The 25200-nt window shown below is 41.9% G+C and overlaps 2 long non-coding RNA genes across 15 annotated transcripts in view; one reads left to right on the top strand and one right to left on the bottom strand.

Moving 5' to 3' along the window:
- Window positions 1–25200, bottom strand: part of LOC140705792 (uncharacterized) — a 57923-nt gene that overhangs the window by 13463 nt on the left and 19260 nt on the right. For 10 of the 14 annotated variants that reach the window (XR_013543644.1, XR_013543636.1, XR_013543638.1 and 7 more), the window contains one exon: window positions 18689–18747. The exons of 1 other annotated variant lie outside the window; for it this stretch is intronic. This is a non-coding gene — a long non-coding RNA (uncharacterized LOC140705792). Of the gene's footprint in view, window positions 1–2849; window positions 2949–18688; window positions 18748–21122; window positions 22945–25200 lie in introns of those variants that run through there. 3 more of the 14 variants (XR_013543653.1, XR_013543657.1, XR_013543652.1) reach the window with 2 other exon arrangements.
- On the top strand, window positions 1950–18562 carry LOC140703163 (uncharacterized). The gene is made up of 3 exons (XR_013543658.1): window positions 1950–4803; window positions 11333–11441; window positions 11605–18562. It is a non-coding gene; the product is annotated as an uncharacterized LOC140703163 (long non-coding RNA).

Here is a 25200-nt window from a genome sequence, read left to right as displayed (position 1 = left end):
ATCTTTGTCGCAAATGGGGTCAACCGGTACTGGACGTTTTTGCATCTCCTCAAAATGCGAAGTGTGCCAGGTACGCGTCGACAGCCGGCAGGGGTCGGAATTCCCTCGGAGACGCCTTCATGATTCCTTGGAATCAGGGATTGCTCTACATGTTTCCACCTCTTCCCTTGATTCAGAGATCCTTGGTAAGACTCCGTCGTGCTCCAGTGGGAGCAATTTTCATAGCACCATTCTGGCCTCGACAAGTATGGTTTCCCACATTGGTCAAGATAGCTACAGCGTACGAGAGGCTTCCTTTGTGGCCCACTCTACTAACCCAGGACGACGGCAAGATCCTCCATCCAGACCTGGAGACACTCCATCTAACAGCGTGGAGGATCTCCCCGGGGTCAAAGAGATCTTGGATAATGCAGTAAAGCCTTCTACATCTCGGCTATACAGCTATAAGTGGAGAAGTTTTTTGAATTTCACTCAACAAAGGGAGTTGCTACCTTCCCCAGCCTCTCTGTCTACACTGTTGCAGTTTCTTCGCTACCTTTTTGATTTTGGACTTTCCCTCTCCACCATCAAAGTTTATCTGGCGGCTGTTGTTTTCTTCCAGCCAAAGGATTCCCCTTCCTCACGTTTGTTCTCACACCCTGCAGTTAGAGCCTTCTTGAAGGGACTCTCTCACCTGCGGCCACCCACTCGTCCTCCGATTCCACAATGGTCGTTAAATTTGGTTCTACATACTCTTTCTAGGCCCCCCTTCGAACCAATGGCCACCTGTGATCTCAAGGTGCTTTCTCTCAAAACCTTGTTCTTGGTGGCCATAACATCTGCCAGGAGGGCTAGCGAACTGGCTGCACTTCGCTCCGACCAGCCTTTCCTTCAATTTTTCAAGGACAAGGTCATGCTTTATTTGGATGTTTCCTTCCTCCCCAAGGTGGTATCGGACTTTCACGTGAACCAGCCGCTCATACTTCCTACGTTATTCCCATCTCCGACTAACGACATCGAGCGCATGCTCCACATGCTTGATGTTCGAAGATCCTTGGCCTTCTATGTCTCCAGAACCAAGGACTTTAGGAAGGCTAACAGACTTTTCCTCTGTTTCTTCGGAACCAAAAAGGGTTCTCCAGCATCGCCTTCAACGCTCTCTCGTTGGCTCGTCTCTACCATTACACTTTCCTATGAGTTGAATCATAGAGAACCTCCAGAAGGACTCAGAGCCCATTCTACCCGGGCAATAGCCTCATCCACTGCCCTACTCCGTGGCGTCGACCTTCCAGACATCTGTCGGTCCGCTACGTGGTCCAACGCCTCCACCTTTATCACCCACTATAGGCTGGACCTGAGAGCTAAGGAAGAGACGAGATTTGGGAGAGCGGTGTTGACGTCTGTCCTTCAGTGACAGCCCACCGTCCGGTGAGTAAGCGTGCTAATCACCCTTTATGTGTGCATTCACAGAAGACCACAATGAAGAAAGTGAGGTTACTTACCTGTAACCAGGGTTCTTCGAGTGGTCATTCTGTGAATTCACACATTCCCGCCCGACCTCCCCTCTGTCTGTCACTGGTATGGCCTAGCTCATGCTCAGGTACCTGTGGCGGATAAATGGAACTGAGGGACGGTTGGGCGAAGCATGCGCGATACGGGTAGTCCTAAACATTGTAACTTTTCTCTTGCAGCTCGAGAAGATTCCGAGAGGACCAACGCTAGCGCTGGGATTAACCCTTTATGTGTGAATTCACAGAATGACCACTCGAAGAACCCTGGTTACAGGTAAGTAACCTCACTTTCTTCAAGTGGACCTCTGTGAATTCACACAGCCTGCCCAGCCTCCCCACCGTCCATCACTGACTAGTCTAGGCCAGTGGTTCTTAACCTTGGGTTACCCAGGTGTTTTTGGACTGCAACTCCCAGAAGACTTCAGCACCAGCTGTGCTGGCTGGGGTTTCTGGGAGTTCCAGTTCAAAAACACCTGAGTAACCCAAGGTTAAGAACCACTGGTCTAGGCAAGCTCAGGCTATTGTGGCGGATAATACGAATTGTCATATTGACCAGATAGGCAGGGTATAAATGAATGAATGAATGAATGAATGAATGAATGAATGAATGAATGAATGAATGAATGGAACTGAGGGCTGAGGCGGGCGGAACATGTGCTATAGGGGCAACCTAAACTTTGTTACCTTTCTCCTAAAAGCTCTAGAAGATTCCGAGAGGACCAGCACAGGCGCTGTTTAACCCAAAAATCTAAATTGTATAAAGACCCATGAGTCTTTTGTAATGAAGGTGCAGGATGGTGGTGGTGCTGTTTCCTGGTATCTTCATAGTTCTGTTCAAATAAAAGAGCCTTGTGTGGTCATTGCACACAGTACAAATGCAGGGGTACTTTAAAACATTACTGAAGAATTCATATAGTTCGCTAGCTTTCATGAATCAGGGTCCACTTCATCAGGCTTGCACTGTAGTCTTGTTAATACAAAGAACTTGGAATTCCAAAAGCTCACGGCAGACGTATTTTGCCAGGTAAGTTTCTTAGATTACTTTAAAACACACCTCCAATTCAGCCTGCATCTTTCCTAACTTACATCTAAGAAACATGCCTGGCAAAATCCATCTGCTATGAACTTTCGGGACTCCTAAGTTCTTTGCACTAACAACATCCTCATCCTGAAAGCTATCAGACTGTATGATTTATTTATTGATCCATAAAGGTATTGCCTACTCCTGCATTTGTATTGTGTGCAATGACCACACAAGGCTCTCTTGTGTAAATAAAAGAGAGCAATATCTTTTTTATTTCAATGAAACAGAAAAGAGATTCTCACATAGTCATCCTGCAAGAAGCCCACTGGGGGGGGGGGGGGGCTTCAGTAAGTACAGTTGAAGGTCTGCCGTTTTTTTCAGTCTTCCATGCAGTATCTCTCAAACTTTTGATAACAGATACATTTTCTGTTTGACTGAAATAGAAGGAATTTTATGATCAGAAGTGCACACATATATTTCTGGGTAATTCTGTAGAACAAATGGATATGCTTCCTCCTTGCAAATAATCCTGACTAACTGAGACAGGCTCCTTCCCTGATAACTCAGGAGACTGATTTTCTGACTATGGTAGCATAGCAGCAATTCCTGCATGTTTATCAATACTAACAGAGGCTGCCACACAGAATGCCAGGACTTTTTATTTCCTTCCCTGCAGTCATATCATTGGAGATACTCTGGCAGACAAGATGACACATCAGTGCTGAGGAAAAGTCTCCCTGATCAGAGAAAGCTAAAGTGCTGACTTGATGGGATGACAAAATTTTCAACACACAGCAGAACCTTTAGCAGCAGTGGTAGTTTGACCTAATTTTCTCCAGACCCTGCTCTATTGCAATAGATGTGAATGGTCACAATTTGCATTCCACTCATGTAGATGTGGCCTGGATATAAAGGAGTACTGAGTACAATTCAGAGATCAGTCCCTGCTCACACCAGTATTGGTCCTCTTTGGATAGGTTTCAGGAACTGAAAAATCCTTTCTCCCATCCAACCCATCTCACTAAATTTCCACAAATAGTAATTTTTAGACCCAGTGTTATTTTTTGTTTGTTTGTTTTGGTGCAAGGAAGCCTTGTGCTTTTTGCTGAAAGAGACTGTTCTAATGCAGTTAGTGCCTACATTTCAAAAGCTACACATGAATGAATGGTAGGTAACATCCACCTTCAGCTTATTGCTCTCAGTTGACTTCATTACGCCACTAGAGGATGCCCTTGGTCTTTTCAAGTCAGAACATGGCCCAGTTGTTTACATATGCTAATCAGAGCTAGAATGTGCTGAATTCCAAAGACTGACCTGAAGTATATATATTATAGTCAACAACTGGTTTCAGAAGGAAAGAAGATGCACATGTCTTTGTAGGGCACTTCCATCTCCTGAAATCAAATTGCCAGTCATAGCACAGGAGGCCATTAACACTGGGAACCAGAGGTTGTAGCTACTACAGCTTTGCATTTTAAATGGAAGTCAGCTGAAGTTAAGAGCTTTTCAAAGACAGTCTGTGAAACAGAGCAGACTACAAATACCTTTTATAGGGGGACCTTGAGACACATAGCTGTGCCACCTATTCAACCTATTCATGGATGACTTTCACATCTTCACAGTTTTTTCACATCTTCACTCATTTTTGCGAATATAAACACCCCACTCCACACACACACACACACACACACAGAGAGAGAGAGAGAGAGAGAGAGAGAGTATTCTTATCCATCATGCACCTCAGCATAGACGAACATACGTTTTGTCTCTCAACCCATCTGCACAGCCTTCTCTTAACATAAGGTTTTCATCATAGTGTTTTCACCACACCCCGGCTACTACTAAATCATGTTGAAAAGCATATATTAGCCACAAGATGGCACCCATACTGCAACTGAAGGACTGGCTACTTTGCTAAGGGGGGAAAACCCTTAAAACTTTTAAAAATAGAACACAGGATATAAAGTTCACCTTCAGACAGCCATAATTGACAAGAAACAGATTTGGGTTTCGGGGGGGAGGGGAATAAAAACACATGCATCAGTTTTGACTGTGTGTCCCTCTGTGAATTAATATTCTCCTGCAATTTCAAAGATAAAACAGATTCTAATGTGTATTTGTGTGCTGGTACCTTCTAGACCAGACTTCCCCAATCTGGTGAGCTCCAGATGTCTGAAGTGATAATTTTCTTTGCACCTACTCACTGGTCCTGCTGTCTGGAACTGATGGGAGTTGTAGTCCAAAACATCTAAACTCTAGAAGATAGCAAGCTGAAAAAAGTGTGCCCAGGTAATAACATTTGTAGATTCGTAGCCTACTAACAGGCATGTCTCATTATGTTTAATCCTGTTAACAATTCTACCAAATAAAGGAAAGTCCCTTGGTATAAGCAAGTTGGGACAGGTGCCATGAGCATCATGTGGTGAATAGTGGGCTACAGCCAAGTAGTTCCAAGGACAAAACAGCATACCTAGTACTGATGGGGTGGGCAAAAAAATAAGGACATCTTAGAGGAGTTTCACAATATGAAGACTGAGTACATGACTGAGAAAATGCAACCAGTATCCAGTCTAGTAAGTGCTGTTTGTTTCTGAAGTTTACATCAGTACTGTAGATCATATCATCATGGCTCATTGGGTGAGCAAAGCCTCATATGTGGATAGTCTCAGGTTCAATTTCTGACCAATGTTAAAATAGAGAATTGTAATAGGGAATGTGAAAGGCCTCTTTTAGGGAGACTGGACAGAGAGGGTATGGCTCAATAAGAAGCTGACAGCATAAACTGTACCAAGATCCAGGTCTATAGAGCCTGTGTCCTGAGCACACTCCTGTACTGCAGTGAGTCCTGGACCATTTCTGCACGGCAGGAGAGGAAGCTGAACACATTCCATATGTGTCATCTCCGACGCATTTTTGGCATCATCTGGCAGGACAGAGTTCCAAATAGAGTAGTCCTAGCTGGAATTTTTAGCATGTATACATTACTGAAACAGCAATTCTAGGTTGGCTCAGGCATGTCGTGATAATGGCTGATGGTCGGATTCCAAAAGATCTCCTGTATGGAGAATTAGTGCAGGGAAATCGCCCCAGAGGGAGACCACAGCTGTGATACAAGGATATCTGCAAGCGGGATCTGAAGGCCTTAGGAATGGACCTCAACAGATGGGAAACCCTGGCATCTGAGCATTCAGCCTGAAGGCAGGCGGTGCATCACGGCCTCTCCCAATTTGAAGAGACACTTGTCCAGCAGACTGAGGCCAAGAGGCAGTCCCGAAAGCAACAAAATCAGGGGGCTGGACAGGTGACAGATTGCATTTGTCTGCAATGTGGAAGGGATTGTCACTCTTGAATTGGCCTTCTCAGCCACACTAGACAGTGTTCCAAGTCATCCATACAGAGCATGTTACCATAGTCTCTCGAGACTGAAGGATGCCTAAACTAAAACTAAACTAACATAAGGATCTACTTGCAGATTTCTTGAGGGATCTGTAGTGGATCTGCAAGAGTTTCTGTTCATAACAAGTAAGCCTGAAAGTGTTTTATAAAATCTTAGCCTGGCTGGCCTTGTGCTGATCACTGACCAGCCTTCCTTCCCAGTAAAGCATGGGTATTAAATAATTCAATATATTTTTGCCCAGCTCCATGGGCTACTTTGCATATGAATCACTAATCTCTAGTAAGTTAGTATCACATATATGTAGTGTTTAGCTGTTGGGCTGCAGAAAGTGATTCCACCATCTACTCCCAACCATTTTGCATCTGACTCTGAACTGTGGGGCAAAAAACATTATGTAACAAACTTTGCCACTTTGGACAGCAATCCCCAGTAGCTGGCTCAAGGTTCACTCAGTCTTCCACCCTTCCAAAGTTGGTAAAATGAGTACCTAGCTAGCTGCTGGGGGGCAATGTGTAGCCTGCAGAATTTACTTGTAAACAGCTTAGAGAGTGCTTCAAACATTATTGGTTGGTATATAAGCAGCACACTTTGATTTTCAGTTTGCATCCTTATGCTTGATCTTTTCTTGTTCCTTCCTTCCAAGTCTCAGTTTTCTGACTGGTTTCTTGGCTGCAGTCTTCATTTGGATTGATGACTGAATCGAGGTGTACAAAATCTTTCACAATTTCAATTTCTTAATTGTCAACATTAAAATCTTGTAGTTGTCCTGCATTCGTGACTTTTGTCTTTTTAATGTTCAACATCTGCCATTATGTGCCAAATAGTGTAACTTGGCGTGCAACAAAAATGCCAATACTAACTTTTTGCAACAACTCATCAGCAAGATTTATTCCAATTGCATTACACCAATAAGGTAAAGGTAAAGGTTCCCCTTGACCATTTTTGTCCTGTCGTGTTCGACTCTAGGGGGCGGTGCTCATCCCTGTTTCCAAGCCATAGAGCCAGCGTTTTGTCCGAAGACAATCTTCCGTGGTCACATGGCCAGTGCGACTTAGACACGGAACGCTGTTACCTTCCCATCAAGGTGGTCCCTATTGATCTACTTGCATTTGCACACTTTCGAACCGCTAGGTTGGCGGGAGCTGGGACAAGCGACGGGAGCTCACTTCGTCGCGTGGATTCGATCTTACGACTGCTTGGTCTTCTAACCCTGCAGCACAGGCTTCTGTGGTTTAGCCCACAGCGCCACCACGTCCCTTGTTACACCAATAGGTGCAACTAATTTAAAAGATTTTAGCTACATAGTCTTTTGTAAGAAATAAACTAACATAGGTCCTGTAAAAGTTGATGTAATAGCAAAGGGAGGGAAAGTGAATGTAATCATTGCTACTCTTCATCAAATGGCTTTTGGTACATATTAAATCTATCATTCATGACTGTCTCAGCAACTGTAGTTAGTAATTAACCACAGCTGAAGTCTCTCCCCCACCATCCAACCTTCCAACCCCCAATTTAACTCCTCAATTATTGGAAGAGACTAGGTCTTATCAAATGGTAAATAACAATGTGAATAGCATTCTATTACAACAGATTACTGGACTGTTAGAATACTGAAAGGAATCTATATGCAGAACGGGGATGAGCACAGAGCATATTTGTAATCTGGCAAGGTTACAGGAACATAGCTAGAAAAATATTTGGGTACTTGGCCCACTACACAGATCTCACACATGCAGAGCTGGGTGTTTTTTTTACTTTGTTTTGAAATAACAAAAACGGTATTAGATCATCTCCCCTTCCCCCATAAAACAACTTGTATTGGTAATCTAAAACATGAATGGGACTAAGCAAGTCATCCTTTTATCCCTTTTCCCCCTTGTACAGAAGGCTTTGGTGTATCTTCACCTGGGCATTTCACTTTTGTTTTAGAATAAATTGGTCATGATCTCTCTGAGGAATTTATGACAGCCTCATAAGATTGTCATAAAGCCAAGCATAGCAAGGTATTGCCAAACTAAAGCACTTGTAAGATCTATAAAAACAGCAGCAGGAACATCATTGTCAACAACACTGAGAGCCAGGCCAAGCCCTAACTCTTCAATACTCAGTGCAAGCACCAACATTTGAATGCATAATTAAGGCTGGTGCTTTTTTTAAATGCAGTGCTGGGAACTATGGTGTAAAAATGCCCCACCTTCATTCCAGATTGCTTTGTGCAGGTTGTTGCCCGGTTGGTTGTTTTGGCTCGTATTTGCTAGGGTTCTGCAAACACATTTCTTATCAAGTGTTGCACACAAAACATTGGGGTGGATTGAACCTTGTCATTTGCTGTCTTCAGATTTGTGTCCTATTAACTGTACCCAACTTTAAACTTAAGCGCTTTTTGTCACAGAGTCTAGAGTGGCCATATATCCTCCTTTAGGAACAGCTGTTCCCATTTGAAACTGTTCTCCATCTTCATGATGCATGTCCTTTTTGCTAACATGTAAGCAGCCACTCTGTCCATCCCTTCACCCCAATGCGCAGGTAGAGTAGAAGCTTCAAGCTTCCCTAATTTTTTAAGTAAAATGGTTCGCAGTGCATGTGTAGGATTTTGCAAGACAAGATATGAACCACACACACTGATAGAACTGCTGATGAACAGAAGGAATGATATCTTATGGCACATACATTCTGTATGAACTTCAGATGAGAGGTCAGTCTCAGGAATGGGCATTCCGAAAACCCTGTTCAGACCATTCCTCTGAAATAACGGATTGATATTTCAACAAGGTACAATGACCTCTATTTACTTTCTCTATACTGTATTGATTTTCAGTAAGCTGCAGAGAATACAAGGCACAAGCAAGTTCAGAGAATTATTAAGCACTACATCTGGTTAATTTTTTATTTATATCCCATTTTTCTCTCATATTTATTACAGTTATACCCTGTTTTCCACTAAAAAGCAGCTTAGAAACTTTTCAAAAGAATAGGAACAAGTAAAAACACATTTAGCTAAGTAAATACATTAAAATATTCTTCAATACTCTTCTGATTAGGTGACATTTCCATGCAGAGCCAGTAGCGTTAGACATCCCCCCCACAAGATAATGTGGGGGGGGGATGTCTAACGCTAGATAATACGGTTGGGAAACAATCTAAGGTAGGCTTTCCTTTAGTGACTGGCCGTCCAAGAGGATTTTTTAAAAAATAGATTGTTGTACTTTGTTGCTTTTAATTGTGTTTTTAGTATTGCTTTTATTAACCATTTTAAATATAATATTTTTAGCTTTTAAATATTATCTTTTTAATGATGTAAGCTGCTTTGGGTCCTTTTAATGAAGAAAGTTGGGGTTAAAATATCTGTAATCAAATGTTTAAAAGAGGTAAAATTGGGCTAAACCATGTACTGTAGTGCACTTATCTAATTTCAACATACCACAAAGTGGGAAGAAAACAAGGAGAAAACAGACAGGAAAAGCATGCTACCTGGATTTAGAGGACTTCATCAGAGCCCTGTAAATGATTTGTGATTATAAAAACGACACTGAAATGTTTGAAAAGCAGTCCAACACACTCACTTCCAACAGATAGTGTTGAACACATGGATGCCAGCTTTCAAACTGGAGTGAAACATTTCCTAAATGCAAAAAGGGCCACCTCTGTCCCTGATCATTGCTATCCTGTTTCCCATCAAGCTGGCAGCGGGGGTGGGGGGTGGGGAGGTGGCGAGGGACAAAGTTGGACTACTACTCCCATCAGCCTCATCTAGCATACTCAACAGTGAGGCATGCTGGTAGCTGCCGTTCAACATCTGGAGGACCACTCTTTGCTCACCAGAACTCTTGACAGAAATAATTGGCAAGGCTACCATATACAGCATGTAAACAGTGCCATCTTAGCACGTGAGACAATGGTCTGGAATAGCAACAGGGAGACCAAATCAGTACTTTGCAAGGGTGGAGGGGAGAGAAGGGATCAGCCTACCTCTTTTGTGATGTCTTTTGTTAGCTATTGTATATAGAAGGCCCATATTTGACTACACTAAGATGTGTGCTAGAAGTATGTGGGTTTACAGGCAGCCTCCCATGTACCCTCAACCCACCTGTTATTTGAGCACCAAGCTAAATTCTGAGTCTTCTCACCAATACCTGTTTCAAATCTAAAACACAGACTTTTTATGTTAGAAAATGTATAATTTGTTACGAAAGAGAAGAAAATTAATATCTGTGAAAGAAATCCTGTAGTAAGAAAGCTTAGCTTTGGAGTTAGAAAAACTGAGTATTTTCACATACACTCCCCTGACGTCAGGAGCTACAGTCTCTGGGCTATACAGAGCTCACCAAGAGCAACAATATGAATATAGTACACTCTAAAGTTTTTTAAAAGTCAGTCACCTATATACCTAGCACCAGTTAAGTCCATGCCTTGCCCCAAGGATGTCATGTGTCACAGGGTTAAATCTGCTATTTCCATTGTCATTTAGCCATCAGAGAGGCTGACTACACAGGCATTTAGCCCACTGTTTGCTCCACAGCAGGAATGGGCTGGTTTGCTCTTAAAGATGTCAACCAGACATCTTTGTTGGAGTGAACCAGCCAGTCCCCAGAGTGGTTCTATTGGCACCTTTCTGAGCCCGTCAGGGGTTTGTACTTTTAAGGTGCGGGAAGGATTGCTCTGGTTTCGACCAATTCCAGTGCATGTGATCACTGGAACCAATCCAAAGCAAGCTTTCTGGTTTGAATTTGCCAATAACATGAAGTGGCTTAATAAGCAAGCCCCTTCAGGATATTGGCAAATAAATTACTTCCTCTACTGTTTGGTGGGGGGGAGGGGGCAGGAGAAGTTAATTTTTTTATTTTTTATTTTTTGCATTTGGACTATTGCTGACACACAGCATCAGTTATTTTAAAAATTGAAAATATTTTCTTTGCCTTCTGTTAAAGGGCTGGTTGAGACACTCTTCCTGTTGTCAAATCAACGGTGGTGGCTTTGGCCAAGGATGACTTGAGCAAAATGGCCCTTCATTAGTACTCTATTCCCACTGCTTGGTCCCTAGAAGTCTTATGAATACTGAGGAGCCCTACCTAATATTCTAAAGCATTACAGTGCCACCTCAAAACCATAACAGCAGTCCAAGAGACTTTGAAAAATGATGTCCAATTATTATGTGAATACAGGTTTAAGAAATTAAGATAATTGGGGCATGCTGTCTGCCATTGGGAAGTTGACACATTAATAATCTGTCTGCTTCCATCCAGTAAGAATTACAGCATGTGAGTTATCTCTGGTGGCAGAGCACTGTTTGCCAGTTGAACTCTTTACTCCCTAATGACCTAAGAATTAATTAAGCTGCTGGCTTGGCACTACCTATTAATATATGTGCACAAGTGACACTTAGACACAACAATAATTAATGACATTCAATTTTTTTTAAAGGACAGCTTTTGCATTTCTTAAAACTGAAGATTTCCTGTGTATGGATATTCAGACAGCTTTTCACAATCCAAAAAAGTGCCTTTCACACCATTCCAGCCACATGGAGCAGGTAATCATCATGCTCAATATTACTAAAAGAATTATGTTTGAATTAATGCAACCAATCATTAAATTTGATTATCTTACTACCACAGGCATTGCAGCAGAGGTGCAGTTTTCTCTCTGTGTGCATCTCTCTTTTTATAGTTCTGACTGGTGCTTTCTTTTATCAGGGTCATTCTCCAAGAAAGGCAGCCCTCCCTCTCACAGAAACCTTTCTGCTGGATCATCTGTTGCAAATTCTTTGCCCTGGCATAATGTTAGATGGCATCCCTTGCCCTGCTCAGGACTTCATTTGTCTCCCTCATAACTTCCAAGCCCTGCTCTATTCTTGACCATTCATTTCAGGCAGCGATGGGCACTGAGTGACCCTCCAGATGTTGTTAGAATGCAACTCCTGACAACCTTAGTCAATCTACTTTATGGGGAAGAATACCAGGAGTCGCAAGGCTTATGACGGCTGTGTTTTGTCCACCCTGACCTACAGTGTCTCTGCCAAAACTCCTGAATGAGACTGTAATACTTACCTCTTGTCCCACTCCATTTTAAGCAAGTGCTTAGCTTATTTCTTGCATAGACATTCTCTTCACTCAGTTGTCTCTCGACCAGGGTGGCTGGTGTATGTCTGTCTCCATGTTAACTTAATTGTATGGTAGTGTTTACAGACACCATAAATGTATTTTGAATATGCAATAAAGTTGGGAGGAACCAAGGCTGCTTGAAGATGGGTGGCTCCTGGTGCTAATAAGTAATTGTTCTTTCACTGTAAGAGTTGCACTTGATTTTCCACACCTACTGGAGAAACTGCACTTTGTACATCAGCTTTCTATATTCTATTGAAAACATGGGCATAACACAGCTGCTATGAGAGAAGTAGAAGTTTGCCATAGCAGCCATTTGAAACAAATGAGTGATTTTTTTAAAAGATCATTGAACACTGATTGCTTATTACTGTAAGTGTCTAGGAACAAATTGTTTAATGCTTGCTTTAAACTGGAATGGTAGACTGTATTCTGCAAACAGTATTCTGTTTGCCCTCTTTCTGCATACAACTGTCCCTTGCATGGGTGGTTGGGCTTTTTCTGACTTTCCACATGTCCACTTCCACAGTATGGCCAGCAGTAGGGACAATGCCAAGTCTTGGGGTCTTCAGGGCCATGGCATTGTGGGACATATGCTACCTTTAAGGAGAAAAACACACTGTTGTTGCCATCTTCTCCCTCCCATGACTGTTGATGGGTGGCAGCAGGGAGGAGGCCTTAGGCAGTGTGAGTAAATTATGTGGAATATAAAATTGCTGAGTCCAGTAATGATAATTAATGACCAACCCCAAGGATTAAAGTAATGATAATGACCAGCTTCGTGGTGCAGTGGCTACACTGCAGTACTACAGCTAAGATTCTGCTCACAACCTGAGTTCAGTCCTGATGAGCTGAGGTAACTGCTCAGGGTTTACTCGGCCTTCCATCCTTCTGAGGTTCGTAAATTGTGTACCCAGCTTGTGAGTTGTGTGTGCGAAGTGTAGCGTGCACAATTAAAACTGTAAACTGCCAGGAGAGTGCTTTAAGCATTATGGAGTGGTATGTAAGCAGCACATTTTGTTTTGCTTTAAACAGAAGACAGCAGGATGAATCCTTTTTTGCAAGAACATTCCAGACTCTGATTTTGGCCTTCCCTCAGACAGCAGCTGCTGCTTGAACAGCTTGACAGACTCCCTAGGGTTCTCTTGTCTACCGTGCCCCTCCACATTAAAACAAGAACAGAACAGAATACTGTACATTGGATCAGGGAAGAAGATTCAAATACATCAAACCTGGCTCAGATTCTGGGCATGAGTCCTGTGTGGCAAACTTTAGAGACCCTCATGCTTCTAACACTTAAAAGTTCCCTACTCACTCTAGCCTTGATTTATATATCTTCTATTTTCCCCCTTTGCCCCATCTCCTTCAATCAAAACCATGTCCTTCTAAATGTCTTTTCTGGACAGATCATTCTATATAGCATATGTGCCATCTTTAGATTACCTCTATTCCTGTTGTCTCCATTATCTGGAACTCTCTTCAACATTCTATTGAACATGATTTTCTTTGGCCTCCTTTTCTTCAGAAATAGTTCCCCCATAACCGTTTTAACTATCCAAATCTAGTCCACCTGCCCCTGGCTTTCTTCACACTTACCATGCCTTATACTATCTTGCCATGTGCTTTCATGTCACAGGCCCTATGAGAATGAATCACAAAACTCTCCACTGCCCGGGCCTTTGGGTTAATGATAAATAATAATAATAAAAAAAACCCCACACAGTAATGTTTCAGATAGCTATATAAAGTTCATTGGCTGAGAGTGTTTCTTGAGAGTGTTTCCCAATGTAAAATGTTCTAACACCACCACTTAATACTACAGTGGCACATGGAGTGTACAGTGGGTGTAGCAGGATTATCATGAAATGATAGCCATCATCACATTCTGCGTTTTCCTCTCTTAAAAGGAAGACAATACACAGTAGTCTTCTATTCCTATTCTCGACTGAAGCACCACTAGATAGCTTCTGGACATTTACTTAAACTTTTCCTCAGGCCCACACAATCTGCACTGCTGCCGTGTGGTAACTCACCTGCAAATTAGTCCTCCCAAGGCAGCTAATGAAAAAAATGACTTTATTAGTCTGCTCCACCCATTTCTCTGAATTACAAATGTAATTGCTTACCCAGCTTTGGTTTCCTTCAAATAGAGGTCACTAGAGGCTTATCACACTTGGTTCTATTTATCTTTATTTACAAATATATAGATTGAGCACAGACTTAGGCACAAGGAATACTTCAACAAATAACCATACTCAGTGCTACATATCAGGGACCCAGATGCACATAACTTATAAAGCACCCCTCTTAACAAAACAAACAAAAACTGGGGGAGAAGCCCTTTTTAAGGGGCTTTCTGCCTTTCCTCCAAACTGCAGGGTTTTTTTTTTATGTCAAAAAATTACATTATCCTTAGCTGAGAGGAGTGGTGGGAATTTTTGGCCCCTTTTACAGGACATCAGCTAATAATTAGTTCACACTGAAATGCCTCAGCTATAATATCTATGAAAAAGAGGTGTTTGGTAACTTTGCCTTGGACCATTAAGGAGTATTTAGAATAAATATGAACCATTAATACTCTCTTGTGCAAACCCCTGAATTTATAGCATTATACTAGTTCCATCTAATCGACATACCATACATTGCCCTTCACTGCTGTTCTGGGACAGAAATATTAGCACATACACTCATCTGAGATATTCTGTGATTATCTTGTTCTGCCAAAGACTACTGTTTTACAGTCACTCCCTCTAACCGACTCATAGTGCAGCTGTCAGTGGCTTCACAGAGTTAATGCCCACAGATCCTTATGTCCACTTTCACTTCTAGCCCTTACCATGAGGTGGCCTCTTGTTTGTTGCACCAAAGGTCGTAATCAAAGATGCAGTTTGCATCTTTGTACACAGGGCATACCAGAGGTCACTACACACCTCCTTAAGCAAACAGAGATCCACGCCAGTGGATAAATCATTGACAGGCAGAAGTCAGAAACGAAGAGCTAGAGATTAACCAGGTCACTAGGTGTCCTGGGCAAATGACACGTTGGAAGAGCTGAAACAGCAGATCGAAAGATTGTAACTAATGTGATCCTCATGGACGGACTGAAATGCATGTGAAAGGAAAACACATTTCAGAGATTGATATAATAATTACTGCTAGAATGAATTAGCAACTTAAGTATGCAGTTTTCGAAGACCAAAGTTTGGAGACCAAAGTTCAGATCTTTGACTTGAAAGGAAATCACTAATGATTTTGTTGCCCTGTTTCGCAGCCTCTGTTTCTGATATACAGATTAAAATATCTATCATTATAATGGGAGGAAGATGCATTCACAAGGAATCCTGTATGTCAAAAGCCCCGAAATAATGGTGGAGACGCTACATGACACGTGCTGAGTTAAGAGGAACTCTTCACCTTGGGGTAACTTTTCAAGCTAAGTACAATCAGGAGTGGACAGATGCTTCTCACCCAGTTGCATTCCAATGCCATAACAACCTTGCTTAGATCCTCTAACCTGTGGCTAAGTATGACTAACATCCATGACTACTGCAAAATAATGAATCAAAGTTTTTATTAAGGTGAATCAGACAGCTGCAGGAGTAGTTGCCAGCAGAGGGAGAAAAACCTATCCATTTTTCTCTCTGTTGTTTCTTTGATGTAATTATAATTTACTACTGTATCCTTGGCTTCTGCTTCCCCATTTAGAGCCACATCAGCACACCACGAGTGGACACAATGTAACTGGAGAAATGCTTACCACCAGCTTTAAAAGAGAGCACTGTACTAAGAACTGAATATTTGTGGAAGAGCTGTAGAATACAGGCTCAAATTTTAGAACATTTGCACAGAAAGTGCTTCATTGCTTCAAAAGAGACCTTGCAAAAGCTCTGGATTAGAGATGGGGGTCTTTGTATACAAATACCCCTGCACAGGTGGCGTTAACGAGGGTCGAGCCCCATGGAGCCGGGCAGCCCACTAACCAATCCGCCGCGGCCACGGACAGCACAATTCTATGAATGGCTCTGCAGCACACAATCTGCTCACCACTCTTTGACTTTGCAGTGAGGCTTGTCCTCCCACTTCCTGCCAGGAGTGGCGAGTGGATTGCGCACTGCGAAGACATTCATAGAATCACACTGTCCACGTCGGATCAGTGAGTGGACTGTCCGGCTCCATGAAGCTGGACCCTCGTTAACGCCTCTTCTGTGGGGATATTTGCATACGAATACCCCCATCTCTACACTGGATTTGAAAACGCTATTGGGTTAAATACATAGTATTTATAATACAAATGCAGGAATAGGTGATACCTTTATTAAACCATTAAGAAAATAAAGCAAAAAAAAGCAAGCTTTGATGACAATTCATTTTCCTCAGGCTGTGCATCAACTTCTCATGGGTAGTTCCCAAATTATATGCCTTTCTAATATATATCTTAGACATAATAGTTATACTTCCTCCACACCACTTTAGAAAAGACAACCATAAAATATGATAAGACCAACTTATTAAATTACTTTGATTCTTGCCATATAAACTTTTATTATGATATATCCCCCAGCCACCATGATTAGTCCCAAACTTATTGGGAGATCTATGTTTTCTGCAGATTCACCTGGAGGAGATGTAGATTTCATCACATGAGCATAAGACAGCATTAATAGTACTGTTGTTGTTACCATCATCGTTGTTGTTGTTGGCATTCTCATACATTTAGTGCAAACAATATGCACAGAGCTTAATCTTCTGAAGTTTATACTATAACAGAGACAGTTACTGCCTTGCACCATGACGAGCAACGTCTAGGAACCCAAACCTACTCCAGCTCCTAAGGACCAAAGGATGCTATTGGGATCCTAGAGGAAACTGAAGTGCCCAAGATATATTAAAGCAGCCCAAAATCTGTAGATAGGAAACACAGTCATTTGGAGGTATTTTTCCCCTCATCTTGAGGCACAAATACAGTATGACATAAGAGCTAAAATACGAATCTAGAGGCCGCCAGTGGAAGGAGAGAGAGAATACCATCTTTTGCCTTTCTGAGGGTAAGGAGCCTTTTGCTTTATTTTGCTGTTTTAGCTGGTTGTTTTTTATTTTGGTGGATTGAGGCACTTTGCTGTTTTTATAGGTACACACTGCCCAAAATAGTGTTGTTCACTAATGAGGTGATATACAAATACATTTTATGTTAATAGCTTATGAAACAGATACTCTGGTCAGCAACATTGAGTCAACCAAATACAGTATTGGCTGAAATTCTGTTGCTTAGCGTAGTAAATTGCAACTATAACAGTAGGCCCATTGAGTCAAGGGAATGGAGGAGCTGACTTACCAAATTCTCACTAATTCAATGGGCCTACTCTAGTTGCAACTTATTATGCTAAGGAACAGGATTTCAGCCACAGTGTATCTGTTGTGTTTTCAGCAACGCAGACAGTACTTTGCTGTCAAGTACTGTCTGCTGCAAAGCAGATACTCTGGTCAGCAACTGTGAGCCAGAGAAACAAAAGAGTATTTGTTGTTCACCTAAGGTAATGCCCAGTCTCCTAGTTAAAGAGTTACTGGACTTTACCTGTTTTTATCCTCTTGCAGTGCAAGGAGCAAAGGGCTTAATAGGTTACCTGGCTTGTGTCCAATTGCAATTGAAGCGGCCCACTCAAGAAACATAACTGAACTTTTCTTTTAGATCTTTGTCCAAACTCTTTTAACTCTAAAAAAAATTGCTACCATGCTCTTTTAATTAAACTAGAAAACAATAAATCTTTCACAGCCTAACTTTTGTCAAAGGGACTGAATTAGCCTTGCACAATTTTTCCTAAAATGACGAACAACTGGTGGGCAGCCTTTCCCTCAAATGTCTGGCCCACACTTACTTCTACTGCCATATATTGATGTGTTTGTGCCAAAATATAGGGGGAGGTGAAGAGAGACACACTACTGAGCTACACATTTAATAATTAGATTTATTTTATTTTATTTTAAAAAGCTAAAATATCCTATCAGGAAACTGGAAGAAAAGCAAACAAAATTCTCTAGTCCAGCATGTGCCTGTATACTAGGGCTGAGCAAAGTGTAGGCAGATCTATACGTATAACAGCTGCCAGAGACATTTTTTGGTCAGGGAGTATTTTTTCAGAGTGGGCTTCAAAAGAAGAAAAAGGAGAACAATAATCCCTGGCATTAAAAAAATGTTAATTGTGGAAGTCCTCCAATAGGTCACAGACCACCCTTTAACCAGGCCACACAAAATCCCCACCATACCATTATTACAAAAATGGAGGGAAACTGGGGGGAAAAACCTGGCTCATCTACACAGGCTCATTTGGAGGGAGCTGTGGCAGGCTAAATAGGGTCACTAGAGGGTGTGAAGAGATCCAGGATTGCCATCTGGTACAATTCTAGCATCCAAATGGCATATGGATCTCAAGCAACCCTAATTTGGTCTGGCTCCTTCCACTGGTAATTTATGGTAACGTGAAGTGACTTTAAAAGAGAGCCACCACTTCAGGGTACATGCAAATTAAACACAATCTTATCTTTAAAAAAAAAACAGATTGCATTAGGTGATTGCTGATGCACTGTATCACTTATTAAAAAAATGCTCTCTGTCTATTTTAAGCAACTTCATGATATTGGAAATTCCCAGCAGAAGGCAATCTGAAAGCCGAAAGCTCACCTTGCTTCGCTTCTAGCAGTCAGATGTGCTGGAACCAAACTTAAGTAAAGCCATCCCACCTGCAACAAAAAAAGTATAAGGCCCTGGCATGATCCCAGAAAGGTGCAGATAGAACTTATTTCACAAAATATAGCAAAACAGCACACATTTCTGTACCACCGCCAAAGCTACTAATGAATTTATTATGACATACCATATTTTTCTGTTTATAAGACCCACACTTTTCAACCCCCAAATTAAGAAAACTTAGCTTTGAGTAGTCAGCCTCTGGGCTCAGAACACTCAGACATTAGGAATCCCCGTTGCATCTGAGCCTATAGGCTCCACCTCCAACGAGGTGTGTTCCAATTGGTTTGTTCAGCATCAGCTGACATGAGTTCCATAAAGCTCATGATTGGAGGAAGCTAAGTCTCCTGACTATAGGAAGCTAAGCTTTGTGATTGAAGGAAGCCTGTTTACAGAGGCAAGGTGCGGGTTGTTTTGTTCTCTCCTCAGCTTACTTCTGTGTGTAAGATGCCCCTGAATTTTTAGTGTAATGATTTTAGGAAAAAAGTAGTATCTTATACAAAGAAAAATACAGTAATTTTTGTCAGATGTAGTAAGTGCTCTGGGAAGGCTACTGCATCTGTGTTATGAATTTGTGGGGTTTCAGCCTATGAAAGATTATACCACAATCAATTTGCCAAACTTTAGAGATCTATAGGACAGTAATGTTTAACTGGGCCATAACTATGAATGCCAAAGCTAAGGGTTATGACTCTTCCCCCAGACTTATATGATTGGCTCAGCAATGTGGTCAACTGGCATAGGAGAGGTAGAACAGGCCTCTGAATTTGATTAAATGATTTTCAGCAAGGCACGCAGCCTGTAGTCCAGACTGGTGGGGAGAACAGTGGAAAGGTGATCAGTATAACGGGCACCAACAAAGGAGCAGCAGGCAGATCTATCCAGGGTTTGGTAGACCAAGACTCTGGCCTGGAAGAGGTTTTATTTATTTATTATTGGATTTATATCCCGCTCTTCTGGACAGGAGTCTACTCAAGGTGGCTCACAATATATTGTGGACAAACAATAAAAACAACAATTAAAATCTACAATAATAATAATATGATCAAGATGGGAGGATAAACAACAAAAGCAAGAAACTACAATCAAGAATTGACAGGAGGGAAGGCCTGCCTAAAGAGCCAAGTTTTTAATTGACTCTTAAAAACACTCAGCGAGGGTGCCAGGCAGATCTCTTGTGGCAAGCTGTTCCAAAGTCGAGGGGCCACCACCGAGAAGGTCCGGTTTCTTGTTCTTTCGTTTCAGGCCTCTCTCGGCATCAGGCCCCTCAGCCGTCTTTCCTGGCTCTGGTGAGTGATTCGAGTAGATCTAGGTGGGAGAAGGCGTTCTGCCAGGTATCGAGGTCCTAAACCATTTAGGGCTTTATAAGTCATTAACACTTTGAAGTCAATGCAGAAACAAATGGGCAGCCAGTGCAAAACAGTCAGAATGGGAGAGATATGCTGGAATTTTCTCACTCCACTAAGTAATCTAGCTGCCACGTTCTGCACCATTTGAAGCTTTCCGAAAAATCAAACCTGTACCAAGGTTAGCCTAATTAATATATGCACTGCTTTGGCAAGATGATTATTCAGATGGTGGGCTGATCTACCTAGATTATGTGGGAAGACCAGGTCTCCATTGTCAAAAAAAGTAAGGCCACCCAGGGCTTCACAGATCTTTGGGCGAGACAGTGAAGGAAGTCAGCTTATTAAATACTACTACTACTACTACTACTACTACTACTACTACTACTACTACTACTACTACTACTACTACTACTACATGTCATCAAGTCAACTCTGACTTATCACAATCCTTTTCAGGGTTTTCTAGGTACAGAATACTCAAAAGTAGTGTACCATTAACCTCTTCAGGGGTGCCTTGGGATCATGTAGCTGCCCAAGGCCACACAGGCTAGTTCTTCTCCTACGAGGGTCAGTGGGGAATCAAACTCCTTAATCCTATCTCTGCAACCAAATGCTCTGAGCTACCCAGCGAACTTATTAATATTCATGGTTGATTAGCACACTATATATGCTAAGCTAGATAGTTACAGATATAGATATATATATGTATATAGATAGATAGATAGATAGATAGATAGATAGATAGATAGATAGATAGATAGATAGATAGATAGATAGATAGATAGATAGATAGATAGATAGATAGATAGATAGATAGATAGATAGATAGATAGATAGATAGATAGATAGATAGATAGATATATGTAGCTCTGGCAGTGCTGCTGATCCCCCTGTGGAGATGGGAAGATGCTGGCTGAGTGTTCAGTGATGTAATTACTTCTTGTATTACTTTTACATCATGGATTGCAAAGTTGATTCAGGGGACATTTTGCACTGCTTGCCCTGGGTACCAAAACTGCTAGTTAGGTCTCTGGTTTGTAATATGTAAGAACCTCATAGAAATATCTTAAATATAAGGATGCTATAGTTGTAAACATAAAAATTTTAAATGATAAATATTGAACTTATTTTGTCTCTTCAAACTGTCCTTAAAGCACAGTCACCAGATTGGATCCAGACTTAGTTGTACTGAAATCAGTATGACAAATTTAAGACTTATGAAATGTCCAGAAGTCTACTCTAACTACAGCTAGATCTGGTTTCAAACACTGCACATTTTCCTTAATGTATAATACACATTTACAATACAATTATAACAATACAATTCATGTTTATATAATTTTTTCTACATATTTGAAATCTTGTAGGAACATGTTTTCAATTATCCCTCTTCTGTTGAGAAAAATCAAACCTGTACCAAGGTTAGCCTAATTAATATTGCTTTGGCAAGATGATTATTCAGCACAAGTGAAAATAAATAATCATGGACCATGTAATCTGCCCAGAGTAGTCCCTCGGCACCAATGGGTGTGGTATATAAACACACAAACTTCAACCTCTCTCTCTCATTTATATCCCACATTTTCTTCAACAAGCTCATGGCAACACACATAGATTTTTCTCTCCCCATTATTCTTATAAGAACTCTCTCAGATAGGTTAGGCTCAGAATGAAAGACCAGCCCATGACCTAGGGGGAATTAGAACTCAGATCGCCCAGGTCAGTGAGCTCAGCAAGTTGTGTAGCTGGCTGCAAACCCAGAGGCTGAGAGTTTGATTCTCCACAGTGCCTTGCATGAGAAGTGTTGGTCTGTGTAGCCTTGGGTAAGCTGCACAATCCCAAAGGGATGGCAGAAGAAAGAATTGGTAAAATAAATTCTGTATACTTAGAACATCATGGAAGAGTTGACATATATCACAGTCAACTTGATTATGTGCAGCTGTAACTAATTATAGTGTGCCACCTGTCAAGGGCCCATACTCTTAAGGGACCAAGGAAAGGGGCCTCCTGTACTCCTCATTTTCATCACTGTACCCAGATTGTTTATCTGCCTCTCGCTCTAGCACTGACAAAGCTGAAAGGAAAAAAAGGATCAGTATATGCCCTTGCCTGATTCTCATTGACTCTCCACCCATCAAGCAAGTAATGGCAATGATGAGAAGGTGGAGCAATAACAGCATCTGATGGCCATGGAAGTAAGAACCCCCTGGAAGAAGGCGCAGTGGTTAAAACGCTGTACTGCAGCTAAAACTGTGCTCACGACCTGGGGTTCAAATCCCAGGTAGCCGGCTCAAGGTTGACTCAGCCTTCCATCCTTCCGAGGTCGGTAAAATGAGTACCCAGCTTGCTGGGGGGGCAATGTGTAGCCTGTATAATTAAAAAATTGTAAACCGCCCGGAGAGTGCTTGTAGCGCTATGGGGCGGTATATAAGTCCAATAAATAAATAAATAAATAATAAAATAAGAAGGGAGGCTCACTGAGCGAGCCCATTGAATGGGCCTTGTCCAAGGGGCAGCACGGATCCCTCTCACATATAGGCATCCATGATACTGATGGTAATGAAACACATTAACTCTGGTCATGAATGTGCTGAAACATCTGAAAAGCAAAATATGCATTTAAAGTGACCCTATTGTGCCAATCCTCTACACACTGAACTGATCGCAGATAGCAGCTCAGTGCAAAGCCATTTTTGTTTGTATAATTTTTGAAAATCAGACTTCTGTTATTTTGCTACCATAATATAAGGCATTTGCACTACCCCAGATCGCACAAAGTTACTTCATTTGATGAATTCTGAGACATTTAAACAGGGCACCATGAGTTCATGTTTTCACTTCCTGAAAGGGAAACCAAACAGAGAAGTGAACACTTCTGAAATAAGACTCACGTTTATAATGGAAACAGCAGAGGTGCAAGCCACATCCTGCCTCACTGTGCTGTTTATAGCTAGTAAAAGTCCCTCTCAAATTAACCTTTCACAGTACTCACTTTACCCAAACAGGAACACCGTTACCTCTCTATCATTAATAATTGCTGCCTCTGCTCCATCAATCCCTGTGGCTCAGTGTCACCATGTCCCATGGGCACAGACTGCTTGTTCCAACCACAGAGGGAATATGGAGCCAGTAGAGGCTTCCCCCCTGGAAGAAGGCAGAAGAATAGTGGTTCCCTTTCCCTGTACAGCACCCAGCATCGTCTCCATCACTGTTCCTGGAAGACCTTGTCCCCCACCCCCACCCCACTTCAGAACAATGTTTCAGGAGTCACATCACTGTTGCAGGGGGAGCAGGGAATCATTAGCAATGCCCTCATCCTCTGGCATTAAAGGAACTTAACTGAGGGAAATTTGGATCCAATTCAATCTGTTAAGTAAAAAGTAATATATTCTCCCACTTGGTCAGTTGCTGTTATTCTTGCATAAATTATGTGGGTTTTAGGCGCTATGTAATAAGAGGACATCAATCTCCACCTGTACAGAGCTTTATGCCACTGACACACACTTGGATAGAGGTCTATGATTAATTTCATATACCTTTTGGAAACAAAACACTCTAAATACTTTTAAACAATAAAAAATTACAAGGAGCTTACCAAACGTCAGTATTCTGCATTTTACAAAGTTCTGAACGTTATGAGATATGGTAAAATTGGTTGTCAGTTATTTTGTTTAAAGCAAAGCAAATTGTGCCACTTGTCTACTGCCTCATAGTGCTTGAAGTCTCTCTGGGTGATTTACAATTTAATTATGTAGGCTACACATTGCTCCCACCCCCCAGCAAGCTGGGTACTCAGTTTACCAACCTCAGAAGAATGGAAGGTTGAGTCCAGCTCGGACTGGTCACCTGAGCCCAGGATCGAACTTAGGTTGTGAACAGAGTCTCCACTGCAGTTTTAACCAGTGCGCCACAAAGCTCCTTTAAGCCAGTGTTAATCTCAAGGCACAGGCATACATGCTCATGCCACCCAATCCTACTCAAGGCCTGTCTTCCTGCCCTGTTCTGGATCATCTGGAGTTCCCAGACCATTTCCAAAAGCAGCTTCACTTACAATGTGATCTAGTGATCCAGCTTAAAGGTTACCAGAGAATGAACAACTGCCACAAAGATCTGTCTTAGAGAGGTCACAGTTGGAATTCTTCGAACTCTGAAGGGTTGTAACCTTTTATGCCAGTCATTGTCCCCAGGCCTCCATCTGTCTTACTTTTCCCCTCTAAAAATATTCAACAGCTCCTCTTTCTAGGGGATGCAATAGGTCACAAGCTCTGACTTGCTTTAACTCAGGGAAGTCTTTATTGAAAATGGGAAGTGACTTGTCATCACTTCTGGTTTTGGGAAAATCTCTCTTCCCAGTCCTAAAACACGCAAGGCCTGCAAATGGCCTGCAATAGCCATTTGCTCCTCCACAGGCTGTTTTTATTGACCAAGTTTGTTTTTTGGGAGATCAGAAAGGTAAATCGAGGCTGCTGGGGTGTGTGTCACATTTTGCCCATCTCGATTTCGAAGCATCTGCAAACTGCATATCTGATACTTCGTGTTTTTTTCTAAACCAGCTGAAAAAGCACTTAACACCTGTCAACAGCTGTGCCATCTTGTTCAGTTTGAATTTGAGTTTATTGTCTCTCATTCAGTTCACCACTGCAGCCCAGACACAAATTTAAAACATCTGCTCTCTCACCTGAATTAGCCAACAAAGGGACAGCTGAGTTTGCTGAAAACCCAACTCAGTTGAAGTATCCAGTTTGGATCAGTAGATCTTTTTAACCTCAATACAGAGGTTAAACAGATCTGAGACAAGGCCTAGATGCCACAAGTAAGACTATCCTTTTCTGACGCCTTGAACAACACAACTCTTCCCCATCCCCTAAGTGGGACACATGTAGACAAATGTACCCTACATGTAAGCACTTTCAGATCAATTTCTACCCTTCACAAAATTAGAAAAATGTCTGCCCTTCACAAAATCACAAAAATGTTGCCCCTATCTTCAAAAAGGGCAAAAAGGAGGAATCCGGGAACTACAAATCAGTCAGCCTGACATCAATCCCAGGGAAAATTCTGGAACAGGTTATAAAGCAGTCACTATACAACCACCTA

The sequence above is a fragment of the Pogona vitticeps genome, chromosome 1 (genome assembly GCF_051106095.1).
Source record: "Pogona vitticeps strain Pit_001003342236 chromosome 1, PviZW2.1, whole genome shotgun sequence".
Taxonomy (NCBI): domain Eukaryota; kingdom Metazoa; phylum Chordata; class Lepidosauria; order Squamata; family Agamidae; genus Pogona; species Pogona vitticeps.
Note: the sequence above shows the minus strand (reverse complement) of the source record. Positions and strands in the feature narration are given on the sequence as shown.